At 43.2% G+C, this 13,805-nt stretch overlaps 1 long non-coding RNA gene across 1 annotated transcript in view; it reads left to right on the top strand.

Annotated features, from left to right (window-relative positions):
* The window catches only part of LOC130316827 (uncharacterized), a 32,026-nt gene extending 28,941 nt beyond the window's left edge, over positions 1-3,085 (top strand). The window contains exon 13 of the long non-coding RNA XR_008864040.1: positions 2,554-3,085. This is a non-coding gene — a long non-coding RNA (uncharacterized LOC130316827). The remainder of the gene's footprint in view (positions 1-2,553) is intronic.
* The last annotated feature ends 10,720 nt before the right edge of the window (positions 3,086-13,805 follow it).

The raw sequence follows: 13,805 nt of genomic DNA, 5'->3' as shown, positions 1-13,805 counted from the left end.
CCTCCCCTGTGATACTCCGTTCGCCAAGGCAAACCATGTGAAGAACAGCTTGACACCGCCGTGCCCTACACACATGGTACGATGAAGGGCCACCGAGATTTGGACGTGCAGTGGAGGCCGAGGACACGGGGGAGGATGAGGAGGCGGCGTCGCACACTGTCACAGGACCAACTGTCTGAGAGCGAGAGCGTGGAGGAGGAAGCGGTGTGATCTGTCCAAGTTGCTATTGTGGCTGTGCAGGAACCACATTTACCCAGTGGGCCGTAAAAGACAAGTATTGTCCCTGCCCGTAGTTACAGCTCCACACGTCGGCACTGCCGTGCACTTTTGAACACTCCGACAGGCTCAAGGACTGGCCCACCTTCTCTTGTACAAACTTATGCAGGGCTGGTACTGCCTTCTTCGCAAAGAAATTACGGTTGGGACTCTCCAACTCGGCTCGGCACAAGCCATCAATTCTCTGAAAGGTGCAGAGTCCACCACTTGAAAAGGGAGGGACTGCAGCACCAGCAACTTGGACAGGAGCACATTCAACTTGGACATGTCTCTTGGACATGGCTTCGCCGATGGATTGTTGGCGGAATGGCTGACTAAAAGCAGAAGAAGCAGGAGCATCTGGAGCGACATAAGGAGGGTTTGACACACAGCTCCCTTCGGCTGAGGTGGTGGAGCCTTGGCTGGATGAAGAGGGAGCGGATGGCCACTGGGTGATTCAGCAGGCTGGACTACTACATCGGAGCCTCGGTTCTCCCAGGCCGCTTTATGGTGGCGAAGCATGACGCAGGGCCGTGGTGCCGACATTGGGACCCTGGCCACGCTTTACCTTCTGAAAACAGATCTTGCATGTGGCTACGTGAACCGCCTCCAGATGCCTGATGAAAAACTTCCACACCACCGAGTAGCTGATTTTCCCACCTACAGTCCGCACTAATTGACTGCTACTGGTGCCATCTCCAGGAACCCCTGTTCCACTACCTCCCAGAAAGGTAGGCTGCCGCGAAGCAGGTGGTCTCCCCCGGGCAAGTTTGGCTCCTGAATTTCCACTCCTGCCACCACGCTGACTGCCAACCGTGCTACCGCCTTGCTGCCTCAAGGGCAACCTGCAACTCTCTTCTCCTGATGATGATGAAGCCCCTTATGCACCTGGCTCCCAATTGCGATCAGCTTCATCATCATCAACAGGTGTGTGCACGTCACTGATGTCCTCCTCAGGTTCCCCAACAGTGTCTGCTTCAGGACCCTGAACCCTTGCAACGCCGCCTCCCACGTCACTCTCCGCATTACTACTTGGCCACCTAGCGGAGCAAGCAGCACATGTCTCCTCCCCTTCTTGTCTGGGCAGTAGCTGCTGGCTGTCCTCTATTAGATTGTCCTCAGTGAATAGTGGAACTGAACCCACAGCATAAAATACTTCTCTAGGAGAGGGAACAGCATAGGACAAAGGCAATGGGAGGACAGGGACTGCTCCCGGGCCATGCCAACTGAGGGTTGTGTCTGAGGAACCCACCGACTGTTGACTGGGAGTGTCAGATGTCACTTGTGATGATGTGGATGAGCGTGTTAACCAATCAACGACGGTAGATGGGTTGCTGGTCAAGAAACGACTGTTGGCTGATAACGGGAGCTCAGGCCTCTCGCTGCGACTCCTGCTGCCACTCGCCCCTAGTCTGCTGCCAACTCTGCCTGAAGTATTTAGGCCTCTGCCACTCCTCTGTGCACGTCCTGGCACTTCTCTGCCTGACATACTTAGTGCATTTATGAGGGTATTACAATACGCTATGCTACTCTTTAAACAGTATTTGTCTAGAACAGCAGCAGGTGATTACTTATGGCTGTCCTTTCACAGTATGTAGGTCCTTGACAGATTAACAGGTACAAGATTGTACATTACTTGGATGTACGTATGCGGTATGCACTGATGAAGGCAGAAATATGTGCAACAATACGCAGAAAAAACTCTGTATTTTTGTTAAACTCCAGCCATTGAGTACTATTGTTTGGACTTTGACAGTATGTAGCCCCTTGACAGATTAACAGGTACAAAATGGTACACTACTTGGATGTACGTATGCGGTATGCACTGATGAGGGCAGTAATATGAGGTACAAACTGGTACAATCATCAATGGCAAAGAAATAACGGGGACGTCACTCACCGGGATGCAGTGAAAACTTCTTTATTTCAAAAGTGCAGACATGCGGGCAGCACGGACATCCAGAACCACAGCTGAACAGCCGTAAGCTGGGTTACAGCTGTATCGCGTGTGTTCACACGCTTCTTCAGACCCTACCTGTTCCGGTTACACGTCACCATTATAGCTACTCCTACATGGTGACGTGTGTGGAACAGGTGTACAATTAAAGACATAAAATACAAAATTTAAAAACAAATACAAAAAGCATTAGGCTGCAGCAATGCAACATGGATCTTTATAAAAATACACTATAATCCAGTCTTTCCTTCAGTCCCAGGTTCCCCGCTGCATCCAATCTAATTATCCATTTGGCATCTGTTTGAAGCAACATTTTCTTTCTATTTTTATTTTCTTTGCAGTGGACAACCTCCAGACCCTGAAAGACTAGAGTGTCATGATTGCCTTTATGAACCAGATTCATATGTTCAATGAATCTAGGGACTCCTTTCCTGGATCTAATAGAGTAAACGTGTTCCCTGAAGCGAGTGTTCATCGCTCGCTTTGTGCTTCCTACATAGAATCTCCCACAGGTACAGTTCATTGCATAAACCACCCACTGAGTTCTGCAAGTTATTAACATTTTAATAGGAATTTCTTCTCCTCCTACAAAGGCTGTTTTGCCTGTCTTAAGGTGTGGGCACCAAATGCAAGAGCCGCACCTGTGGTTACCCACAGGGCCGGCTCCAGTCAACCAATCTTTCTTTACAGATTTTGAAGTGAAGTTGCTACTAGTAACGACATCTTTCAAATTTTTGCAACGTCTGAATGTTACCAATGGTTTCTCATTCAAAATTTTACACAAATCATTATCATTCATAATAAGTGGCCAGTTCTTATGCACAGCAGATCTGATGATTTTCTCAAGGGGGCTAAATTTAAATGAAAAAGAAAAGCGAGGTCATTATTTTTGTATTCTACTTTTTTTTTACGTTTTTTTGAAAAGGACATTTCTCCTATCCTGAGCGAAGGCTCTCTCAAGGGCTTCATTCAACAATTTCTCAGGATACCCATGAGCCTCCAGTCTCCTCTTCAGATCTCCAGCTTGTTTGTCATCAGTATTATTAATTCTCCGTAGGTGCAAAAATTGCCCATACGGCAGTGAAGTTTTTACGTGTTAAGGATGATAGCTGGAGAACTGAAGAAGGGAGTTGGAGGCTGTGGGCTTTCTAAATCCAGAGGTGCAGATATTACCATCCTTTAACTCCACCAATACATCTAGAAATTCAATTTCTTTTTTGTCAGCCTTACTAGTAAATTTGAGATTCATGTCATTGCTTGTGTTAAGATAATCCACAAACTTCCCGAAGTCCGCCAGTGTGCCATCCCAGGCTATGAAGACATCGTCAACGAACCTAAGATAGCACCTGACGGACTTGAGGAAGGGATTCTGATCAGAAAAAACAAATTTGTTTTCGAATGCAGCAACATAACGATTTGCAAAGGTACAGGCGACGGGGGTGCCCATGGCCACACCCCCGATCTGCCTGTACCACACTTCATCAAACTGGAATGTGTTGTTCTCCAAAATAAAGGAAAGGGATTCACATATAAAGTCAATAGTACTTTCTGTTTTATTTGTGTGTGTTAGTATCTCACGTATGCACTCTACACCTCTTTTTTGTGGTATACTAGTGTATAGGCTTTCTATATCGATCGAGGCTAAAATGATATTCTCAGAACAGGGTAGGTCTTGAATGCATACAAAGAACTGATCTGTATCCTTCACCAGCGATGGCACTTCTTGCAGAAGGGGTCGCAGCAGCCACTCCAGGTATTTAGAGAGTGGCTCTGTGACCGACCCCCTCCCCGAGACAATGGGGTGCCCGGGGGGGTTCTGCAAGGTCTTGTGCACCGTCGGCAAGAAGTACCATCGCGGGTAGGATGGAAAAGATGGTATAAGATTCTCTGCTCTCCTTTTTGAAAGAATCCCTTTCTCTACATTTTTCCGCAACAAAGTTTGTAGATTTGTTTTAATTTTGGGGATGGAATTTGTCTGCAATCTCTGATATGTGAGGGGATCGCTCAGCTGACGCAGAGCTTCTTTTTGATAATATTCACTGGACATTACAACTACATGTCCGCCTTTGTCGGATTTTTTAATCACGACATCATTCATTTTTTTAAGGCGTTCAAGAGCAGTCCTCTCACCATATCTGAGATTGCAAACATCTTTTTTGAAAATAAGTGATTTTACATCATTTAACATTCGGTTATGAAACATATCCAAATTACTACCAGGAGTAACCTGGGGACAGCATGTAGATTTTATCCCTCCCTTAAATTCTTCCAACATTATCACATCCCTATCACCCTCTGGATTGTTCTCAAATCCTTCCTGCAAATCAATTAAGTTGTCTAAACATTCCAATTCTGTAGCAGTAGCATTCTGCAAGACACTAAAACCTAACGGTCCTATGACTGTGGGAATTTTTCCCTCCAGTTGACTTTGAGGGGTGTTTTTACTAGCATATATTTTCTTAAGATTTAACTTTCTAATGTATTTGAAAAGATCAACTTCAAAGTCCACCACGTCAAAGTTCTCCGTCATGCAGAAGTTAAGGCCTCTTGACAAAAATGTAAGGGTGTCACTGTCCAAAATGTTATCTGTTAAATGAATTACTGCACACAGATCACTTGAATGTCACTTTACTTGTGCCATGTCACCTTCTTCTTGTCCTTCTTTACTTTCAACTTCTTTTGTTGGTTTTCCTCTTTTCTTTCTTCTTGGTCCCCGGCGGGGTTTCCTCCTAAAGGGTATGCTGCTTGTTGTTTATCATCATTTTTATTTTTAAATCTTGTTGTAACACCTTGATTATTAATATTTTTTTCAGATCTCTTTGGCTGCTGTTCATCGTTTCCACTGGAATCGGACTCTGTTGTCCAATAGTCCTTAACTTTTTGTTTAAAATAATTGTTACGTTTGCGTCTTGTTCGCTTTCTCCTCTGACTACTCGTTTGAAACACTCTGTCTGTATTGTAATCAAGTTTGTCACGAATTAATTTATCTTTCTTTTGATCTTTTATTATAGCTTGCAATCCCACAATCTTTTTCTCTAATTTCTTTGTGAAAGACTGATATTGGTCTTCGGTCAGACGTGCCCGAAGTTCGGTTTTAGCTCTCATTAAGTCCTCGGTAGTTTTTGAATATTCATGTTCGTTTTTATCAATGATGGCCCTGAGCATTTGTAGGGAGTATTCTTGATGTATATTTTTCCACGTTTGTACAAAATCTGGATCATCTGCGAACTGCGAGGGTTCCTTATAGTTCCTCAGTCCCCTAGGGACACGTTCACACTCATTGTACAATCTCAGGGAATTCACAGTCCAAAAAAGCCTTGTTTCTTTCTCGGCTAAAGATGTCACTTTAAATTCCAGATTTTTAACACTGATAACTTGTAGCATATCTTTTGTGTTGCATTGACTGAAAAAGCTGATGGCATCTTTCCGTCCGGCTCCCACTGCACTATCCGATCTATCCATTAGACTGCTTGCGGAATCATCTGAATCCATGATCACAATTCAATTTGTATTCTTATTCCTTTTCTTATTTGGGCTAATAGGTGTGCTCTTACCGCATGCAAGACTTCAATTATACAACAGGTGCAAGAAAACAGATTGGCCGGCACCGCTACCTCTAAAAAGCCTCTCAACTGGGTAACTCCTATAGCTGGCACGCATGGAGTTAAATTATGAAGCAGTCTTAGGCAACAATGAATACTGCAATCCTCTGGGTTCCCAGTCCCCCGGAGCAAGACTTTCAATCATCAATGGCAAAGAAATAACGGGGACGTCACTCACCGGGATGCAGTGAAAACGTCTTTATTTCAAAAGTGCAGACATGCGGGCAGCACGGACATCCAGAGCCACAGCTGAACAGTCGTAAGCTGGGTTACAGCTGTATCGCGTGTGTTCACACGCTTCTTCAGACCCTACCTGTTCCGGTTACACGTCACCATTATAGCTACTCCTACCTAGTGACGTGTGTGGAACAGGTGTACAATTAAAGACATAAAATTCAAAATTTAAAAACAAATACAAAAAGCATTAGGCTGCAGCAATGCAACATGGATCCTTATACAAAATGGTACAATACTTGGATGTACGTATGCGGTATGCACTGCTGAGGGCAGTAATATGCACAACTATACGCAGAGAAAACTCTATTTTTTTTGTAAAACACCAGCCAGTGAATACTATTGTTTGGACTTTGACAGTATGTAGCCCCTTGACAGACTAACAAGTACAAAATGGTACAATACTTGGATGTACGTATGCAGTATGCACTGATGAGGGCAGTAATATGCGCAACAATACGCAGAAAAAATAAGTATTTTTTAAAAACACCAGCATGTGATTACTTTTGCCAGGAGTCAGGACTTTCCCTCGATCTAGACTTGTTACAGATAAAGAATAGTAGACTGCTTTGATGTAGGCATGTGTTATGCACGTATGAGGGCAGACAAATGCACTACAGTCCGCTGAAAAATAATGTATTTGTGAACAGCAGCAGGACCCAACAGTGCAGCACCACAAAAAAAAAAAAATACAGGGATTAAACCCTAAATTGCACTCTGTCACACAATTCTGAACAGCAGATGATTTGTGGAGCAAAAAAAACACTGAATTGCGCTGAAAAGATAAGGAGATAAGATGGTTGATAAAGTTCGAGCAGCCTAATGATCTGTATGAGGCAGCTAACAGCTATCTGCCCCTCTTTGCTGCAATGCTCAATAACGTGAATAGGAGGTTTAGCTATCAATGATCCTTCTCAGTGAGAACAGCAAAGCACTCTGCACTCCTGTCTTTCCCTAATGCTGATGTGACTAGCAGTTGCAGTGGTACGCTGTGGTATAAGCTAGTCACACACACGCAGTCCCGTTCTCTCTATCTCTGAGTGTATAGACGAAATGAAGAGAGGCAAGATGGCTGCCGATTATATAGGGCTGTGACATCACAGGGGTCAATGAATACTGATAGGCTGCATCTCACATGTGATTCAGGGTCTTCCCGCCTACCTTCATTCCTGCCGCTGTTTCCCGCCCTCCCATAATGCCCTGCCCCATGTACTCACATGTAAATTCGCCATTTTAGGTCTCCAATAGCTTGGAACACTGTAAAATGAAGTTTAATGAAATCAAATATTTTATGAAATTCGTAACGAATTCGGGTTCGTCAGCTTCGATTCGCTCATCTCTAGTTATAATGTATTATATTATGATCACTATTTCCCAGGTGTCCTTTTACCTGCACATTAGTTACTCTTTCAGCTCTGTTGGTTAATATTAAGTCTAGTAGGGCGCCCCCTCTGGTCGGGCTCTGCACCATTTGGGACAGATAATTGTATTTAGTTATAGTCAGAAACCTGTTTCCTTTATGAGATTCACAGGTCTCAGTCTCCCAGTTTATATCAGGATAGTTAAAGTCCCCCATTCTTATCACATCATTTAGATTTTCTCCCTTGTTTATTTGCCTCAGTGATAATGTGATAATTTTCCTCAGACATCAACCACTCCAGTTCGTCAGTTTTATTGGACAGACTTCTGGCATTAGTCATCATGCAATTCAGTGGTGTATGTTTTTTCTTCCTATGAAGCCTATCCCTATTAACTATTCTAACCCCCCCCCCGCCCTCTACTCCACCCCAGGTACATTACTAAGTCCGTAGGGGATATCTGGTACAAATACAAATAAAGCCAGTTACGAATCAATGCATTGTTTAATATACAATATTAAAATATTAATCTAAAATATCTCTAAAGTTATGCCTCCGCAGGACCCTTGCGGCATATAGGCTCACTTAAGAGAATATACTGACACAATTCTTCACAAATTATGTATTCAGTTCTTTGTATGCACCACTGAAGAAGGGGTCAGGATACCATCCAGGATACCCCGAAATGCGTTTGGTATTGCTACAAGTTCGCACCCGATGCAGTTCACCTGCATTTTTATCTTAACTTTTTATTTTTTCACTATTTGCATTTTTTGCATTATTTCTTTATATGTTATAAAGGGACTATATTGGAACGATTGTCGGTTCATTTATATTACTGTCCGGGATAACTAGTAAATAAGGACTATAACCATCACCACCAGAAGGACTATAATCACCAGCAGACCTTTTGTGATCCACCAGCAGACTTCTGTGATTCAGCGTTAGCTATTGGACTCAACAACCACGTTCGGATTTTTCAGCCACTCTAAAACCTCCCGTCCGAAGTCAGGGTAAACTCCAACTTACGGGACATACTGGGATTGAGTGCAACCGAGGTCAGCTGACCTGCAATCAGCTGACCGATTACATCACACGCCGCTGCCTGTACACGCCACTTACATCGGGCGGTATTCATTTCCACGCCTAAGCGAGCATTGCTATCATCTGTCGGCAGCGGTATTAGACTGTGAGAAGGGGCCTGACTCCATTACTGGTTGTCGCCACCTCCAGTCATAAAGTCACAACCCCGGGGAGATATACATCAAGACCTTGAGATCATCTAACTAAAGGGCGGTGAGTGGCACAGTTCGCCAAAACTTCTCTTCTCTTCAACAGAATATTTACAAAGACATATTTACAAGTAAAGATACAGTGTCTGCTGGGGAAAAACTATAAACTATATTGTATCAATTATTTAGAGATTCAAAACAGGACACAATATTATTTATTCACAGGATTTGAATCAATAGGAATCATTGAAAAGACCCATATTTCTTTTTCAGGATACATTAATTGGATTCCATATTGTACATTTTGGATTTATTTTGCAACATATTTTTCAGGACTTTACTTCCACAGGATAATCCATTACAGGACTTCATTTTTTTTTTGGCAACATTATTATATTTATTTTTTACAGGTTTTTCTATGTAGTTTCATTTATTTACATTCCTTGAGTGAAGTAATTCAGTTAACCTCGTGTCCCTTAGTGTGAGCTCCACATACCATTTCTCCTTTCTTTCTACATTACTAAGTCCCCCTCTCTATCTACACTGTCTTCCCCCTCTATGTTATAGGTTCCCTCCCCCCCAGTCCCTAGTTTAAACACTCCTCCACCGTTGTAGCCATCTTCTCCCCGATCACAGCTGCAACCTCCCCATTGAGGTGCAGCCCGTCCCTACGGTAGAGCCGGTAACCAACAGCGAAGTCAGCCCAGTTCTCCATGAACCCGAACCCCTCCTTCCTACACCAGCTTCTGAGCAACTTGTTTACCTCCCTGATCTCCCGCTGCCTCTCTGGTGTGGCTCGTGGTACAGGTAATATTTCAGAAAATATTACCTTGGAGGTCCTTGCCTTAAGCTTGCGGCCTAAGTCCTGAAATCATTTTTTAGGACACTCCACCTACCTCTTACTTTGTCATTGGTGCCAATATGTACCATGACTGCTGGGTCTTCTCCAGCCCCACCCAGCAACCTGTCAACCCGATCCGCATTGCACCGAACTCGAGCGCCCGGAAGACAACACACTGTTTGGCGATCTCGGTCTTTGTGACAGATCGCCCTGTCTGTCCCCCTAATAATTGAGTCCTCCACTACCAGTACTTGTCTAGCCTGCCCTGCACTCCTCCCTCTCTCCTTACTGGAGCAGACACCCCCCTGGTGGTCAGAGGCTGCTGTACTGCTAGCTCTGAAATGGCATCCCCCTCATCCGCCAACAGGGCAAACTTGTTGGGGTGTGCCAGTTCAGGACTAGCCTCCCTGACACTTTTCCCTCTACCCCGTTTTCTAACTGTAACCCAGCTAACTGCCTGACTGTCCTGAACCTCTGACCCACTCAGAGGTGGGTCACTCAGTATGCTTAATTCAGTATGCTTAATTGTTATCTAGATCAAGAGTTCTAGGGGTAAGTGTGTAGTACCGATAGACCCTAGTAGCTAAAGCATTGGGCAGAAAGCCTCAGGCAACCCAATCTGCAACCAGTGTATAACAAGGTAAATAATATGTGGTATATCAAATGTATGTCAAGGATAAAAAAGTAACAGTGAGATTGATTTCAGTATGTAGAAGCCTTACAGTCAAGGTATCAGTCAGAGATTTCATAGTCAAATATCTTTATGTCAGTCAAATGTCAAATGTCAGACATAAATCAAAAATCAAATGTTATGTGTTGATAACATTTTCATCTATAGACGGATGTTACAGCTAGGATGTATTAATTAAATTTCATGCATAGTCAGTAGATGCATAAACTAAAGAAAAGTGGAGATACCAAAAGTACAATATAACAGGACAATTAGTATTGCTAGTACTATCCTGTTCATCCAGTTCGCTAATAAGTTCCAGCCATCCTGTTTGTGAATAAGCTCCATAGCATGTATGGACATTATTTAAATGCACAGAGACTCTCTATATATTTTTTCATCATTTTTGTTATCTTCAGCCTGAACTTGAACATTTGGATTAATGCTTCAGGACTGAATCTGGCCCTCTGGCCATTTCGACTCTTTTTAATAAGGGGGTTTGTAAGGGGGTTTGTGGTGTCCCGGTACAGAACCTTGTCCTGTTCCTCCCTTAGGTCCCCTCAGGAAGAGTCCCTGCAGTCCATAGGGCTCTCCTGCAGAGCACACCCCTTGCTCACCTCATGTAAATATATTGTAAATGTATGGTGTATATTGTTCAGTGTATATAAAGTTGTACAAGTGTATAGGACCTTCCTGGGTCATGTGATACTGTCATGTGATGTACCCAGAGTTCCCTGGGTACAGGACCTACAGGCTTTGCAACCAATGTGCTGTAATCCAGCCTCCTTAGAATATAAGGGGCTGTAGTCTCTAAATTCACTTAATTCCTGGCACTCAAGCAAGCACAATCAGCATATACTACTCAATTCATCTCAGCTAGGCCAAAGCCTAAAGAACCTGCAGCCACTTCAAAACGTGAGTTATCAAGCTATATCTACAAATTCCTAGTGACTACTATTCAACTCAAGCATACAATTAGTAGCACAGTGGCCGGCAGAAATCTCAATACTACAAGTCCCAGCAAGCCTGCAAGGTATCCTGCATCCCGGTTGCCTCTAGGGAAACTGCATCATTGTAAAGACTGTTCCATGAGAAGTTTAAGTAAAAGTTCCAGTTATCTCATAATTCCTGCTGTGGACATTCCATTACTTCCTGCCGTTTTTGGGCTGGTTGTCGGCAGGGCCTTCTACAGAAAACAACCACACCCTGGTGTCACGACAAATTAGGGGTTAATACCACCTTACCCCACAGGGTTAATACCACCAGACCCTGCAACACCATTGCCTCACCCCGCTTACCACACTTTACTTTTTTGAGACTTTATTGGTTTGGGTCTCGCTTGCTTCTCTCCGCTGGCTTTAGTCGACCATTTTTCATTTTATTTGGGATGTCCTAGATGTTTGCCAAGTTTTTGTTACAGTGGGTCGTAAAAATTTAAATTCTATTGTAACTCCTGATTTTTTATTTTTACAAGGGGTTAACGCAGAAAAAGCACCATAAAATTTGTTACCCAATTTCTCTTGATTCTGGAAATACCCCATATGTGGATGTAAGTTGGGGGCCATGTTGCCTTTACACAGCCCCCATGGTGTCAGAACAGCGGTAACCCCCCACAAGTCACCCCAGTTTGGAAACTGCACCACTGCAATTAACATTTATACCCCACTTGCATTTGACAGATTTTTTGGAAGATTGCTTTGCGTCCACATATGGGGTATATCTGTACTTGGAAAAAATAGGGTCACAAATTTTGGGGGACTTTTTTCCTTTTGCCCCTTATGAAAAAGAAAAGTTGGGGGTTGCACTAGCATGTTAGTGTAAAAAAAAAAATTTTTTTACACTAATATGCTGCAGTTGACCCATACTTTTAATTACCACAAGCAGTAAAAGAAGAAAAAGACCCCCAAAATTTGTAACACGATTTCTCTCAAGTACGGATATACCTCATATGTGGACGTAAAGCGATCTGTGGGCACACAACAGGGCTCAGGAGTGAGAGAGCACCATGTTCATTTGAGGCCTAAATTAATGATTTGCACATACATCCTTGCAGAGGTTCTAAAATAAACGCAATAGTAAAAACAACCACATTTGACCCCATTTCGGAAACCACACCCCTCAAGAAATGCAACAAGGGGTGCAGTGAGTATTTACACTGCACTGGTGTTCAACAGATTTTAAGAACAGTAGGCTGTGCATATGTAAAATTAAATTTTTCATATTACGGACCACTGTTCCAAAAATCTTTCAGACACCTGTGGGGCGTAAATGCTCACTGCACCCCTTGTAATATTCCTTGAGGGGTGTAGTTTCCATAATGTGGTCACATATGGTATTCCACCCAAATCTCACACAAAATAAATTAAAATTTATTTATGTAAGAAACACTTTAAAGTAGGTAAATTTCCATGACCAATAATACTGGTATACAAGGAGTAAATATATACCACAACACAAAAACTGGATATTTTCTGATCTGTGGCGTCCTCTTTCCTTTTCTTCTTTGTCTGGATCAGACCACCATGTCGATCTCTTACCATCTGCAGGGCAAACATGTCAGTCTCTACATTTTTTCAGTGTCCTCCCATCTATAGGCCCACAAACTGTAATAATCCCCTTCAGGTAGGTAGGTAGCCAGGTAAATAGGTAACTAGGTAGGTAGATCAGGAAGCCAGATATGTAGGTAAGTGACTAGCCAGGTAGGTAGGTAGGTAGGGGGCTAGCAAAGTAGTTAGGCAGCCATGTATGAAGGCCATGCATATACATAGTTAGGTAGCCAGGTATGTAGGTAAGTAGTTAGGCATCCAGGTATAAAGTTAGGTAGCCCCCCCTTCCCTGTTGGTATAGACAGTGGAGTTAACCTCCCCTTACCTGTAGATATAGACAGCAGAGTTAACTCCCCTTCCTTGTAGGCATAGGCAGCAGAGTTGGCCCCCTTCCCCATAGGTGTAGGCAGCAGATTTAACCCCCCTCCCCTGTAGGTATAGGAACAGAGTAGATCCCTCCCCCTTTCCCCATAGGTATAGGCATCAGTTAACCCCCCCTTTCCCCATAGGTATAGGCAGCTGTTAAACCCCCCCCCCTTTTCTCCATAGGAATAGACAGCAGTTAGTTTCGCCCCCCCTCTCCCCATAGGAACAGGCATCAGTTAACACCCCTCCCCTTTCCCCATAGGTATAGGTAGCAGTTAACCCCCCTTTCCCCATAGGTATAGGTAGCAGTTATTTTTTTCCCCTTCAATATTTCTTTATTGAAAAAATGTATCATTTACATTTTAATAAATAACATTTTATACATTGAATTTCAAGATGTTATCTTTTTTCCCACCCCCCTCCCCTACCCTCACCTTTCTCCCCCATGACATATCTCCCCTTACTGTGTGGACGGGAGGCAGAGGGACAACACATTCCCATTCTATTAATATTTCCATTATACTATATCAATTAATTTTCTTTTCTCTTTGCTTTCCCTTCCCTTTCTCTCTCTTTTCTTTTCTTTTTTTTTCCCATTTTAGATCTTTTATGTGTATCTTCCCAATTATTTCTACCCGCTTTTATTCTTGTGTCCCCCTGATTCCCATCCCCCTCACATAATAATAATGAAATAATAATAATAAAAAAAAACTCTAATTTCTTTCTTTTAACCAAATAACCTTC

This window comes from Hyla sarda, unplaced genomic scaffold, assembly GCF_029499605.1.
Source record: "Hyla sarda isolate aHylSar1 unplaced genomic scaffold, aHylSar1.hap1 scaffold_1968, whole genome shotgun sequence".
NCBI classification, from domain to species: Eukaryota; Metazoa; Chordata; class Amphibia; order Anura; family Hylidae; genus Hyla; species Hyla sarda.
Note: the sequence above shows the minus strand (reverse complement) of the source record. Positions and strands in the feature narration are given on the sequence as shown.